Source organism: Neovison vison, chromosome 3 (genome assembly GCF_020171115.1).
Source record: "Neovison vison isolate M4711 chromosome 3, ASM_NN_V1, whole genome shotgun sequence".
Taxonomy (NCBI): Eukaryota; Metazoa; Chordata; class Mammalia; order Carnivora; family Mustelidae; genus Neogale; species Neogale vison.
This window is the reverse complement of record NC_058093.1, coordinates 3,395,566-3,408,481: the sequence shown is the minus strand read 5'-3', so window position 1 is coordinate 3,408,481 and position 12,916 is coordinate 3,395,566. Positions and strand designations below refer to the sequence as shown.

Sequence of the window (12,916 nt, the reverse complement as noted above, 5' to 3'; positions counted from 1 at the left end):
TGAGTGCAGATGTTAAGTAGTTCTCTAAGTACCAACAAATGCAAAGTTACTGGAATGTCTTCTATAACGGGCAGTACCTTTGTATGAATGTCACATCCAGTAACTCTTATAAGAATTTCAATTCTAAAAATACAAACAAAAACTTTTAGTTTTAGTTCAGGACACTAATGTTTAGTCTTAATATTTTTCAGGTTATATTTTAATTTTGAGGAAAAGGAACCCAAACAATCACATTTAAACACAGTTACTAGGGGCCCCTGGGTGGCTCAGTGGGTTAAGCCTCTGCCTTCAGCTCAGGTCATGATCTCAGGGTCCTGGGATCGAGCCCTGCAACGGGCTCTCTGTTCAGCGGGGAGCCTGCTTTCTCCCTCTCTCTCTGCCTGCCTCTCTGCCTACTTGTGATCTCTGTCTGTCAAATAAATAAATAAAATCTTTTTTTAAAATTAATTAATTAATTAAATAAAACACCGTAACAAAATAGTGTTCGAATGCAGTCATCTGTGCAATCATGGGATCAGGGACAAAGAGAAGCAAATGAGCCAAAACAAACTCTGTATTTTAAATAAAATTAAAATATGCCCCAAAGTAGGGCATGCTTTGGCTGACTTAGATTACATTTCATTCGCCATAAGGATTGATAGAGCAAGTATAAAGAGCAGTAAAAATATTTATATGCTGGATGAAGTACTTCATCTGTTTACCCCCAGGGGAGGTACTGTTTATTAAGTAGTCTAACAATATGAACCCATTCAGCTCACACTTTGTTTAAACCTCTGAGCCTTTTTTTTTTTTTTAGATTTTTTTAAAAGCAACTTCTAAAAAGGAGAGAAGACATTTCAATTCAGACACAGAATTAAATTTATGAACTTCTCTGGGAAATCTGTACTGTAGAGTTACAGTTAATACTACTTGGATAAGAAGGGCTTTTATTTATTAGAAAAGCCGAAAATTTTTCTCACCGAGCACTCTCTAACGATAGTAACCAACACCGTCACTGGGAAAACAGAACACAGCCTTCTAAACGTGGAAAGACGTTCCACTGGTACTTACACTGAGTCGTTCAATCAGCAGGTATTTCTGAATTACTGATGACGGTGATGAAATAATTCTTGCTAAAATGGATAGCTACCATCATTTTGTGTTTAACTGGAAACCACTCAAGCCTATACAGAGTGTCCACAAATACGTGAGTAGGGAACTGGATTCAGCTTTTCAGGGGGAAAAACACCTTAAACCTGAATATATCATTTGGAGTAGCAACTGTCAAAGGCCAGATTTACAAACACTATAGCGGAGCAGCAACACGACTCTCGGTGACGGAGAGGAGGCAGTGACCGGCTAACACAGAAAGGCCAGTCCCCTCTCGGCAGCACGTCCGTCACAGCTCGATGTTGCTCAGAGACCCGTACAGAGGCTGCAAAACGGGAAAATCCACACTTGGAGCCCTGAGAGCCGGCTCTCCGCTGTCACCTGTCCCCGACCATTCTCTCGGCCTCCACACCATGTGAGCAGCAGGCAGGCCCCTAACGACTGCCGCACTGTATTAGTGCTTCAGACGCACAGAAACCACCCAAACAAGACCGACACTCCTGGTTTTCAGCCGCTGCATCTTGAACATTGAGTTCACCCCCCAGATTTTCCAGAAAGAGCTTCCCTCAGAGGCTTATTAGCATTCAGTGTCAATTCCAACAGATCTTTTCCCCAGAATGATTGCTTGAGCATCTGCTAGACCTTTAGCCGATGTTATGAAAAAGAAACACAAGGTTGGTTTTATAATAGTCACCCAAGCTACAAGGGCATTAAGGTCTACAGAGGTGAATGACTATTTTGGAATCTTTCTTCCTTCTGGAGCACTTTGACATGGCTCTTCTATGGCTAAACCAAGTTGTAAAAGAGCCAAACTGGTTCTAGTCCTGTCAGCCCAGCCAGATCCCCCAAGGTCCAGCTTAGCCCTCCAGTCACTCACTGCTCCCCACAGCTGCTGCCAGCATCGTTCCCCTTGGAAGGAAATTCCTCCCACAAAGTGCCTCCCGGTTATTCTTGGTGGGCCTTTCCCAGGCTCATAGCAAAACCTGTCTGCTGGGTGACAAACAACCGGACTCATACAGTGGCGAATATATACCTCCTGGCTGGCCATCTTGATGACATATTTGTATTTTAATAAGGGCTCAGTGGGCTATGTTAGCATCACAGTTACTACCAACTACAACACAACAAGGCTTAAGGAATATCTGCTACAGGTTTAAAATGTATTAACGCATTTCATCATCTCAACAGTTCTCTGGGGTCAGATTACTTTCCTAACTTTACAATGAGGCCAGCGAGCCCCAGAGAAGGAAAATGAGGAGCCCAGCACGAGCAGGGAGCAGGGAGCCAGGAGCCGAGCTCACGCTCACACCAGACAGTCTGTGTGGGGCTGTGTCTCAAGGCACCGTGCGGCTACTGGACAGGGATGTCCAAAACATGGTCTTGGGCCTCAAAGGCTTGCTTTACAGTTGACAAGATGACCCCAAAACACGAGGATTTAAATGGCAAGGGACAAGAATAACGGAAGCTACAGAGCACAGAGTAATTAACGGGAAAAGTCACAGACAATGCGGTGCTTCTGGAGCTTCGAGCAGAGCAGAGAGCCCGAACTTCACACAGATGTTGTCAAGAGAATGAAGGACTTAACTTGAACCCCAAAAGATGTGTAGGGTTTGCCTTGGGCAAAGATGAATGGGAAAACTATTCCATGATAGGGGAAAAGAAGAGATAACAGGAGAGCCTGAAAATGCTGATGCTGGGGCCGAGGGGCACCTGAGGGTAGCGCTCAGGAACAGTTCACAGAGGCCCTAGAAATCAACCGAGAGGTGACAGGAGGAAACACAGACTACCACGTTAGAGACTTCTACTGAAACTTAAAGAGGCTCTTTAACCCAACAAATTTAAACTTAGCACCAACCACTGGATGGGATGCGTGTTTGGTGATCAGTAATTCCAAAGGTGAAGACCAAGTCCTTGCTGTCCAGTCCAGGGGTAAGAGAGGGCGGCCACAGCCACAGGGCGCCGTGCTGTCTGTTAAAGCAGGAGCAAGCACAGCTGACACAGGCGTCTCTCGAGGGGCCATGAGGAGGTCTCCAAGGATGAGAGAGTGGCCCACAAGAGGAGGCGCAGGGGAGGGCCTGATCCGGAAGGGCCTTTACACGCCCCGAAGGGGTGGCTGAGGAGGGGATGAGAGACTGGCAGCGGCTGGGATCCTGGCTCTGTCACGGACTAGTTGTGGCCTTGAGGAAGCTACTTCTCTTAGTCTCCTCATCTACAAAATGAGGAATTTAATAATACTTCTCCATTTGGGTAGTGGGGGGGGGTGAAAAAGCATAATGCGGAACTCTTACAGCGCCTGATCTATGGTGGGAACTTCTTGGTATTATTCATTCTGGGCGCGACAGAGAGCCACCGAAGAAACAATGGCCACGTTTGTATTTTATGAAGATCATTATAGCTTTAGAGTGGGAAACAGAATGGCAATATTTTACTACAGAAACCCCTAAGGATTTCCTAACATTTGATCTTTTATATTAGTGTACTGGTCTTTTTTTTTTTTTAAGATTTTATTATTTGACAGAGAGAGAGAGATCACAAGTAGGCAGAGAGGCAGAGAGAGTGGGTGAAGCAGGCTCCTTGCTGAGCAAAGAGCCCGATGTGGGGCTCGATCCCAGGACCCCGAGATCATGACCTGAGCCGAAGGCAGAGGCTTAACCCACTGAGCCACCTAGGCGCCCTGAGGGATTACTTTTTAAAAACACATTTGATTATTTATTTGAGAGAAAGAGAGTGAGCGCTCCAGTGGGGATGGCGAGGGCAGGAGCAGGAGAGGCGGGCTAGGACCTGAGATCATGCCCTGAGCCAAAGGCAGGTACTTGACCGACTAAGCCCGGGACCCGAGTGACCCTAGAATTGCTTTAGATAGTCTCTATGAATTGCATTTAATGCAATCTTTTATTAACATCTGGAAATAAAAGAAACTCCTTTGATGACTCTCACACCTGAGCTGTGGCAAGACTTGTGGATGATTTTATTGTTTTTATAGGTATTTCCTGTCTTCCCGACTAGATTATAAACTACTTGAATGAGGGATCTGGTACTAAGCATATTCCCTTTACTCTTCTAAGCTCACAATAAAGATTATTTCTGACAAGCACCTGATGGCGTATACTGGAGCCTGATGGATGTTTTACTGAAGTTGAATGGGACAGAGATTAATCTCAGGAAGTGCGGAGAGAAGTTCCGGGTGCTCTCCTGGCTTCAACGGGTCTGTGCCTCTCTGAGCCTCACTTTAGTCACTGTAACATGGGGATCAAAACACAAACCCAAGAGGGCTTCCAAGGCTTAAATGAAATAATGTGTGAAAAAGCACTTTTCGTTTTTTCTTAAAGATTTATTAATTTATTTTAGAGAAAGCAAGAGTGAATTCACGTTCCTGTTGATTTCTGCATCGTCAGCCTAGTTTCTTCTGGGGGTGGGGGTGTGGAGTGGGGAGCAACACACCGGCTCCCAAGAGGACACAGTGTTCTTTAGGGACTGGAATGGTAATCAGGTATCTCCGGGCCAGAAATACCTATTCATTTAGAATAGAGCCACCTGTAGGACCATTTCAGTTATATAACCATGAGGGACAGGAGCTGAAATCCAGTGCATTCCCCTCCACAGCTGAGAGAGAGGAAGGAACCAGTTACTCTCATCTCTCGAGGGTGTGGTTGTGGGGGAGGAAACAGTCTTTAATCCTAAATGTGGCTCAGCAGCAAGCCGAGTGGATTTTCACTTTCACTTTGTGGAAGACACATGAAATATGATTCAAAAATTGATGGCCTTAGACCTTGGCGAGCATCATGGAAGCAAATTCCTATTTGTCTGCTTTGGGTTCCTGGTGAAGGGCTGGGCTGGGAGCTTGCAGGGCCAAGGTGAAAGGGGCCCAGAACCAGGCTTCCTACCACGCCTTTATTCACAAGCCGAGCGGGAGGAGTCAGTGAGCAGCTCAAATCACACCAGGAACAGAATTTCGTTTTAAGCTACTTCAATCCCGTGAGCTTCTCCAGCAGGAGCAGAAAGCAGTGGGTGCTTAAGCCGGGCGGGAGCCAGCGAATGTGCAGGAGCTCGCCCTGCTTTACCCGTGGGGACAGGCCCCGGGAGCCTGTCCGTGGGGGACAGCCCCACGAGGACCCCGCACAGCCCCTCCCTGAGCCACCGGCACCAGCCAGAAAGCAAACACAGTGGAGGAGGCTGAGCACAAGCACAGGAGGAGGGTCCCCGCGTTCACGGGCCAGCAGCTGCTGGAGCCTGGCAAGGGCTCCCTCTGAGCCCCTCCACAAGCAGGGCTAGAGCCCCGGGGGTGTCACAGAGTACCTACCTTTTATTTATTTATTTTTTAAAGATTTTCTTTCAAGTAATCTCTACGCCCAACATTAAGACTCAAACTTAACAATCCGGAGATCGGCCAGGCCAGCAGGTGCCCAGCCCCCGAGTGCATCACTTCTAAACCAGAGGGAATCCTGTGTTGCCGTCTGGCACACCGACTACGGTCTCCCCAGACAGGCCCATCCAGAGCGCTCCTGTCACTCCCCTCCAGCCGCAGCGGCCGGCGTGCCGTCCCGGCCCCTCAGGTCCTCCGGGCCATGGGTTCCCACCTGGGGGGCCGTGCAGTCTTTCCCAGAAGTCTCGGAAAGCTAAACACATATTCACCCAGAAGCCGCCTGCTCAGTTTCAAATGTCAATGTAATTCTTCTTCGCTTTTCTCGGACAGGGAACCCTACACGCACTGTTTTTCCCATGTGAGAGCCTGGAGAATCGACTGACACCGAACGGAGTCTTCACACAGCTTCCAGGCACCAGAAGAGGCACAGGGTGAGAGAGAGAGAGAGACGCGCGCAGGGGGCAGGTGGAACCCGGCCAGCCCCAGCCCAGACCACAGGGAACTGGCCACCTCAGCAAGTCAGCACTTACCTCCCTATTATTAATCTCTATTATGAAATGATTTACTGTTTCAATGAATATAAATGCAACCTTTGTTTCTTTGCCAAGAAGCCAACATGGAAAATCTCAGACTTATATTTTCAAAGCATGAAACAAAAGGTTTTTAAAAGGTTGATACTGAAAGAAGTGATCTGCTTACAGTTTTAGAGAAAGACTTTTCTCAATAAATCTTTGCTTGCTACACTTGAGGAGCAATTTATAGAGAAGACGCATTAGTTAAAAAAAAGACAAATTATAACTCTATTAAAATGCTTTTTGGTTTATTTTTAAACCTTGTTAAGTGAATCTGTTTTATACATACAGACTTTTTTTTTTTTCCAAATCTTTTCAGAAAAAAGCTGGCTCTAAATATATTAACATAGGAGTATGGGTTCAAGATCTAAAAATACTAGGAACACAGGAAAAGAGATTGTGGAAAAATAAGAATTATAAGGAAAAATAAAAACACAACTCCAGGTACTAGTAATAAAACATTACATTAGAGCACTTATGTGCATGTGGGCATACAGATGAAAAATGATGTTATATTTATAAGGGGTATTTGATGAAAGCTTGTTCAGTAAATGACTGCTATTCTTACCTGGATGTTCCAACACTGTTAAGACACTGAGGAAGTTAAGAAAGCTAAGGAAAGTACAAGCCACCCATAAGATGAGTTTTTTTGTTTTTTTTTTTTAAGCTTCTACTTATTTACTTGAAAGAGAGAGAAAGAGATCACAAGTATGCATAGAGGCGGGCGGGGGCGGGGGCTAAGCAGGATCCCCGCTGAGCAGAGACGCCCCCCCCAACTCGGGGCTCTATCCCAGGACCCTGAGATCATGACCTGAGCCGAAAGCAGAGGCCTAACCCACTGAGCCACCCAGGAACCCCAAGACAAGGTATTTTAAACAGAAATTTAGAGGTACTCAGGCACATCTTTTATGAATTTATAATTTAGATCAAAATATAGATCTCGGGGCACCTGAGCGGCTCAGTGGGTTAAGCCTCTGCCTTCGGCTCAGGTCATGATCTCAGGGTCCTGAGGTCAAGCCCCGCATCGGGCTCTCTGCTCAGTGGGGAGCCTGCTTCCTCCTCTTTCTCTGCCTGCCTCTCTGCCTACTTGTGATCTCTGTCTGTCAAATAAATAAATAAAATCTTTAGAAAAATATAAAATAAAATACAGAAGAGGCATTATTTTAAAACCGAGGAATTTGATGGGGCGCCTGGGTGGCTCAGTCCATTAACAATAAGACTCTGCCTTCAGCTCAGGTCATGATTCCAGTGTCCTGAGATCCTTCCTGGGGCTGAGCCTCCTGCTCAGCGGGGAGCCTGCTCCTCTCTCGCTCTGCCCCTGCCCCTGCTCATGCTCTCGCACTCCCTCAAATAAATAAATAAAATCTTTAAAAAAATTTAAAAAAACAGGGCATTTGAGTTACAATCAGGACACCCTTGATCCGAGAGCTCTTGAAAAGTCACAGGGAGTTGCTAAATTGAAGTCTGCTTTTCCTTGGGCTGATCCCACTTACTTGGAGAGACAACTGAAAGGCCCGTTACAAGGGCTTTGAGATACCCTTAAAGTGCTGTGTATCTTCACGATAGCGAGAGAGCCCCTGTGCACTGCTGATGAGATATAAATTGGTGCAGACACTATGAAAAACACTATGGAGATTCCTCAAAAAATTTAAAATGGAATTACCACAGGATCCAGTAATTCCATTGTTGGGTGTTTACCCAAAGAAAATGAAAACCAGATTCGAAAAGATAAACGCATCTGTTTGCTGCAACATTACCTACAACAGCCAAGTTGCAGAAGCGACTGCGCGTCCACCACCTGATGAGCAGATGAGGAGGAGGTGGTGTCCATACACACAACGGACCATTACTCAGCCACAAGAAAAGAATGAAATCTTGCCATTTGCGACAACATGAATGGACCCAGAGGGTATTATGCTAAGTGCAGTAAGCCCCACAAGAAGACACATACCATATGATTTCACTTACATGTGGCATCTAAAACACAAAAGGAAGGAACAAACAAAAAAATAGAATCAGACTTATATGTACGGAGAACTGGTGGTTGCCACAGGGGAGGCATGTTGAAGGGTTAGGGATTGGGAGGTACAAATTCCTGTGAAATTAGGGGATGAAAAGTACAGCATGGGGAGTACAGTGAGTAATAATGCAACAACTTTGTAGGGTGACACATGGTAACTAGTACTTATTGTAGTAACCATTGTGTAACTACAGACGTGTTAAATCACTATGTTATGCACCTGAAACTAATGTAACATTGTATGTTAACTATACCTCAATAAAAAATAATTTTTAAAAAGATGTCATGCCTTCAAAACATAAGGAACCTGATTACACAGTAAGTTAAAACGTGTGTCATTTTTACCCCTTGAAAGCATAACAATAAAATCTTTTATTCAAACTCCCTCATAAAGGTGAATCTGAGTTTCACTGGTTCATTAAACCCAGCTCCACAGAACTTATTCTGAAACAGAATCAAGAAGGTTCTCCCTGTTAGCTCCCCGTCAGCCACACATAGAAGCTTGACTGTGCTGGACCAGAACAGTGCATCCTGTTAAATCGTGGACGGTGTGCGTGTCCCTTTGTATGGTTCTGCTTAATGCTTAGGGTAAGGGCTCCAGACTTCGCTCTGTTAAGAGACACCTTGTGCCTCAATCTGGTCCCTAAAAGTACCTAGTGCAGTTACGAGACAAGAATTTGCCACACGGCTCCCAGGGACCTGCTCCTCTACTGTTCTGGACTCCAGACGTCCTCTGCAGCTTAGTACCCCACGGATGGCAGGGCCCACTCTGAGGCACTGTGAGAGGGCAGAGGGCCCCTGTTTGGGCAGCAGAGGTCTCTCTACATAGCCACACAGGCAGCTCACCACCACCCCAGGCTCCTTACTCACTTTCCCTTGGCACGATTAACCTATAAATCAGGCTTGTTAAGACAACACCAGTTCCCCTTTCTAGTTCTCCTTTTATCCTCCACAAAGCCACAGCACCGCTCCTCTGGCCACTGCTGACTCATGAGGGCCAGTCTCCCACTCTCCCCCAGTCCCACTCTTAGTCTCAGATCAAAAGATTTCCCCTGAGTTATTAAAAGTTGGACTTTCCTGTTTTCCATTGGTGACATGTTCCCTGGATTTGTCTTCCCTTCCCAAACACACATGAGAACAAATGTCAAAAAAGGTGTCTCAGCCCTTCTTTCCCCAATCCTTTTTCTTACCTCTGGAATACGGGTTTTGCTCTGAGCCTACATTTCATTCCATCTGTCCCACCCCTCCCCCAGCCTCAAATGCAGCAGGACCGCCAGGTCCTAGGGCAGTGCTGTGTTCTCATTCACATTTCCAAGCCTCAGACACCCCTCTGCACATCCTCGACTCAGTCGCATTTACATTACCTTGGACCAAGGCAGATGGAGGCTACTTTTAATACAACACTCTGCGTGGTTTTTGTCGGTGCTGAGGTAGGGCTGTGGGTGTGCTTGGGACCTACTTACACCCAGAAACTAGCAAGAGGAGTTGCAGCATCTATAACAAATACACACTGATATACAGGCTCGAGGTTTAGGTGTTTCACATTTAGGTTATTTTGTTTGGGTTTGGTTTTCTCCTTGGTGCTCTATACCAGGAAATCATTGCCTTAACAAAGGAGTCTGATAGTTTCCTAAAGCTCCCTGGTCATCTAAATTAAGACAGTGCCATTTTACAAAATAGTACATAACTGTCTTCTAAATATAAAGAGGGAAAAGCAGCTAAGAAAGAAATGTTACTGAAATCAACAACAGGGCTAATGACTATATAAATGTGTCATTTGGGAATTAGGGCAACAAATCAGGCTAACGCAGACCCTTAAAAAACAAGTCCAAACATAACTTCATAAGGAATAAAGTAAAAGCATTCTCCTTCCACCCCAGCCCATCCTACTTCTTTCACGCAGTCGATGTCAACGGTTTCAGGACAATGAGGCGTACAAGGGCCTGCGTGCATGTTTAAGTACATGCATCTAAATATCTTTTTCTGTTTCCTCTTTTCACTTACTGTATCTTGACTTTTCCCAAGACCATGCGTCAAGGTGGCTAACAGACATATTTACATTTATTGCATATCTCCCTTTCACCTACAACTTGCTAAATCAAGATTTCCTGGATATCAAAAAAAGAAAGCCAAAAAAACCTGTTGGCCTAGTACTAAATATATCTTTGGTTATTTTCATTTTTCTTACACTTGCCTTCAACCTAAAAATGGTGAGAACAAATAGGTATATATGCATGAATATGTGTGTAATGCAAATTACAGATTATCTGACATAGATATGAACATATGGAATATATGGACCCTGAAAGGTAGTTAACTATCAAAGTCAAAAATGAAGGAGGGAATCTGCCTGGGTAGTGAGGCCCAGTGGGTCCTGAATAAGGAGGAACACCATGTGGAAATTTCCTAGGCTTTGGAGCCAGAGACATGGGGTCCCATCTAACTCTCACTGATGATGTGGTTTGTGTAAATTCTTTAACTCTTCTCTGCTTCCTTTTCATCATTTTCAGTGCTGGGGAAAAGACTTCTCTCAGAGAGACTTAGAAATTAAGTGTGTAAGATGGTGTTTGGACAAGGTAAGTGCTCAGAAAGTACCTTCTTACTGTCAGCAATCCAGGCAGACTAGGGGGTCCCAGGCCTCCTACCACCTAACGTGCAAACCTTGCTGCTGTTCTGCTTTACGGTTTAGTTGGCCTCATCCATACAGAAACACAAAGGGCCTTAGAAATAAATTACTGGAAACATGCTTAGTAGCTTTAATGCAGTATGGAAACGTGATCCTCTCTCCTACTCACTGCGTGTCTTGCTCTGGGCTCAACAGCAACATCCCAGCCTGCTCTTAAGCAATCCTAAATTCTACTTCCAACCTGTGATAAACACAGGCCATCTGGCTACCGAAATAACCGAAATAACCGAGAATATCTTGATGTCTGCTAATGGACAGCTGCTCAAGGTGTCAAAAGCCAGTCTTAACAATGACTAGGGTTCCTATCCTTTCCCTTTGCTTAGCGAGGCCTGCACCTTCAGCGGGCCAGCTCTCCGTGTCCCCGGGGAAGGGATGCTCCGCCGACCCCAGAAGTCTACTAAATACAGCTCTGTCGGCCCACTGTCTGTACCCCCCACCCCTTGTAGTCCTCTATATTGAAGAGGTTAGAATTCCATAAAATCCTTAACTTCTAGAACAATGAAGGGGACACCCGGCCACCATACTATCCAACCATCTCCTTTTACATGCGAGGAAACTGAGGCTGGGGCAGATGTGACATACCCAAGGACACACGCATCTAGACAGCGATTGTTACCAGAACCTCAACACTTTAAGATTCTTTCCTACAACTATCAGGCGAGGTTTTCTCTGTTCCAGGAGCTCTGTAAGGTTGTTTATTAAATATTTTTGGTCGAAAAAGAAATGCCTGTGGTCCTGAATGTGTGTGGGAGAAGCAAAATGCACCATGTTCTGCTGTAAACGGAATTAATCCACCTGTCTCCAAGGAAGAGAAATGAGGCGTAAGTTGCGATTCCAATTTTTCACCTTCCCACTTAAAATTACAGGGGGGTGGGGAATAACTAGGACCCCAAAAGGCGGGTAGCCCCCATTAGTATCCGCAAAGGGCTCTGGGGACATGTCAGAGCACAGCAGGATTCGGTTAAGCGGGGAGGCCCGGGCGGCCCGGGGCTGAGGGTGGAGGCAGTTTTCCTGTTTATTCACCTGCGGGATCCGGCGCCGTCAGTCCTCCCGGCGCACAGGCGGTCCCGGGCCTGTCACTGGGTCTGTCCGGAGACTCTCGCTCCCCCTTCCCTGAGGGTGTTGCCCGCGAGGGCGCCAGGCGAGCGCGGAGGAGAAGGGCCTGCACCGGGGGCCCGGCCCTGTCCCCGCACCCGCGCCCGCACCCCCGCAGCTGCCGGCGCCGGGCGGGGCCCCTCCGCCAGCGCCTTTGTTTTCCTGCCGCAGTTACGTTTGCGGAAGTGCCTCCCGCGCCCGGGCCCGGGGTGCCCGCTGCAGCCCCCCAGCGCCCCATGAGGATGACAAGCGACCCAGAAGCCAGGGGGTGGGGAGGGAGGGAGGAGGGCGGGCGAGCCGGGAGCAGAGCCGCCCACGCCCGCCCGCCCGCCCGCCCCGAGCCGCGCCTCCGAGACCCCCCGCAGCAGGTGCGCGCGGGGCAGGGGAGCCCCCGCCCTCCGAGCCGGCCGCCCCCGCGGGAAAAGCTCCCGCGGGGCTGCCGCGCGCCCCTCCCCCGCCGACCCCCTCCCCGCGCGGGGCCCGGACTCACCTGCTGCGGGCGGCGCCGGCGCTCAGAGGCGCGGGACGCTGGGGGCCTTCTCCCCCCGGCGCGGGGCGGCGGCTCGGGGCGCCGGGGCGGCGGCTGTCGGGGCGGCGCTCGCCATCGCGGGCGGGCGGGCGGGGGCTGCTCGGGGGCTGAGGCGGGCGGGGCGCGGCCGAGGGGCGCGTGCGGAGGGGCGACCCGCAGCGGCCAGCCGGGCGCAGCGCCGGCGCGGACTCAGGCTTCCTTCCCCGCGGCCCGGGGCGCGCAGCTCGCGGCCGGCCGGACCCGCGTCAGGCCCGAGAACCCGCCGCCAGGTGCAGCGCTCCGCCTCCTGCGGCGCCGGCGGATGCGTCGGGGCCGCTCCTCCCGGCCTCCCGCCCGCCCGGCGCCCCGGGGGACCCCCGGCCCCGGCCTGCGGGCGCGGCGCAGCGCGCGGCGGAGGGGAGGGCGCGGGCGGCTCCGTCCCCGCACCCGGCTCCCGCGCGGACCGGCGGGCGGAGATGGTCGCCGACCGGGAAGCAGCATCGCCGCCGCTCGCCGGGCGCTCGTGAGGCGCAAACACGCGCTGACGCACGCCCGAGCTCTCGGCGCCGCGCGCCCGACCTTG

At 48.9% G+C, this 12,916-nt stretch overlaps 1 protein-coding gene across 4 annotated transcripts in view; it reads right to left on the bottom strand.

Moving 5' to 3' along the window:
* The window catches only part of MFSD6 (major facilitator superfamily domain containing 6), a 69,290-nt gene that overhangs the window by 55,149 nt on the left and 1,225 nt on the right, over positions 1–12,916 (bottom strand). The window contains exon 1 of one of the 4 annotated variants that reach the window (XM_044241169.1): positions 12,316–12,389. The exons of 2 other annotated variants lie outside the window; for them this stretch is intronic. The gene's annotated coding sequence lies outside the window, so the exon portion shown is untranslated. Of the gene's footprint in view, positions 1–7,781; positions 7,800–12,315; positions 12,390–12,916 lie in introns of those variants that run through there. One more of the 4 variants, XM_044241170.1, reaches the window with a different exon arrangement.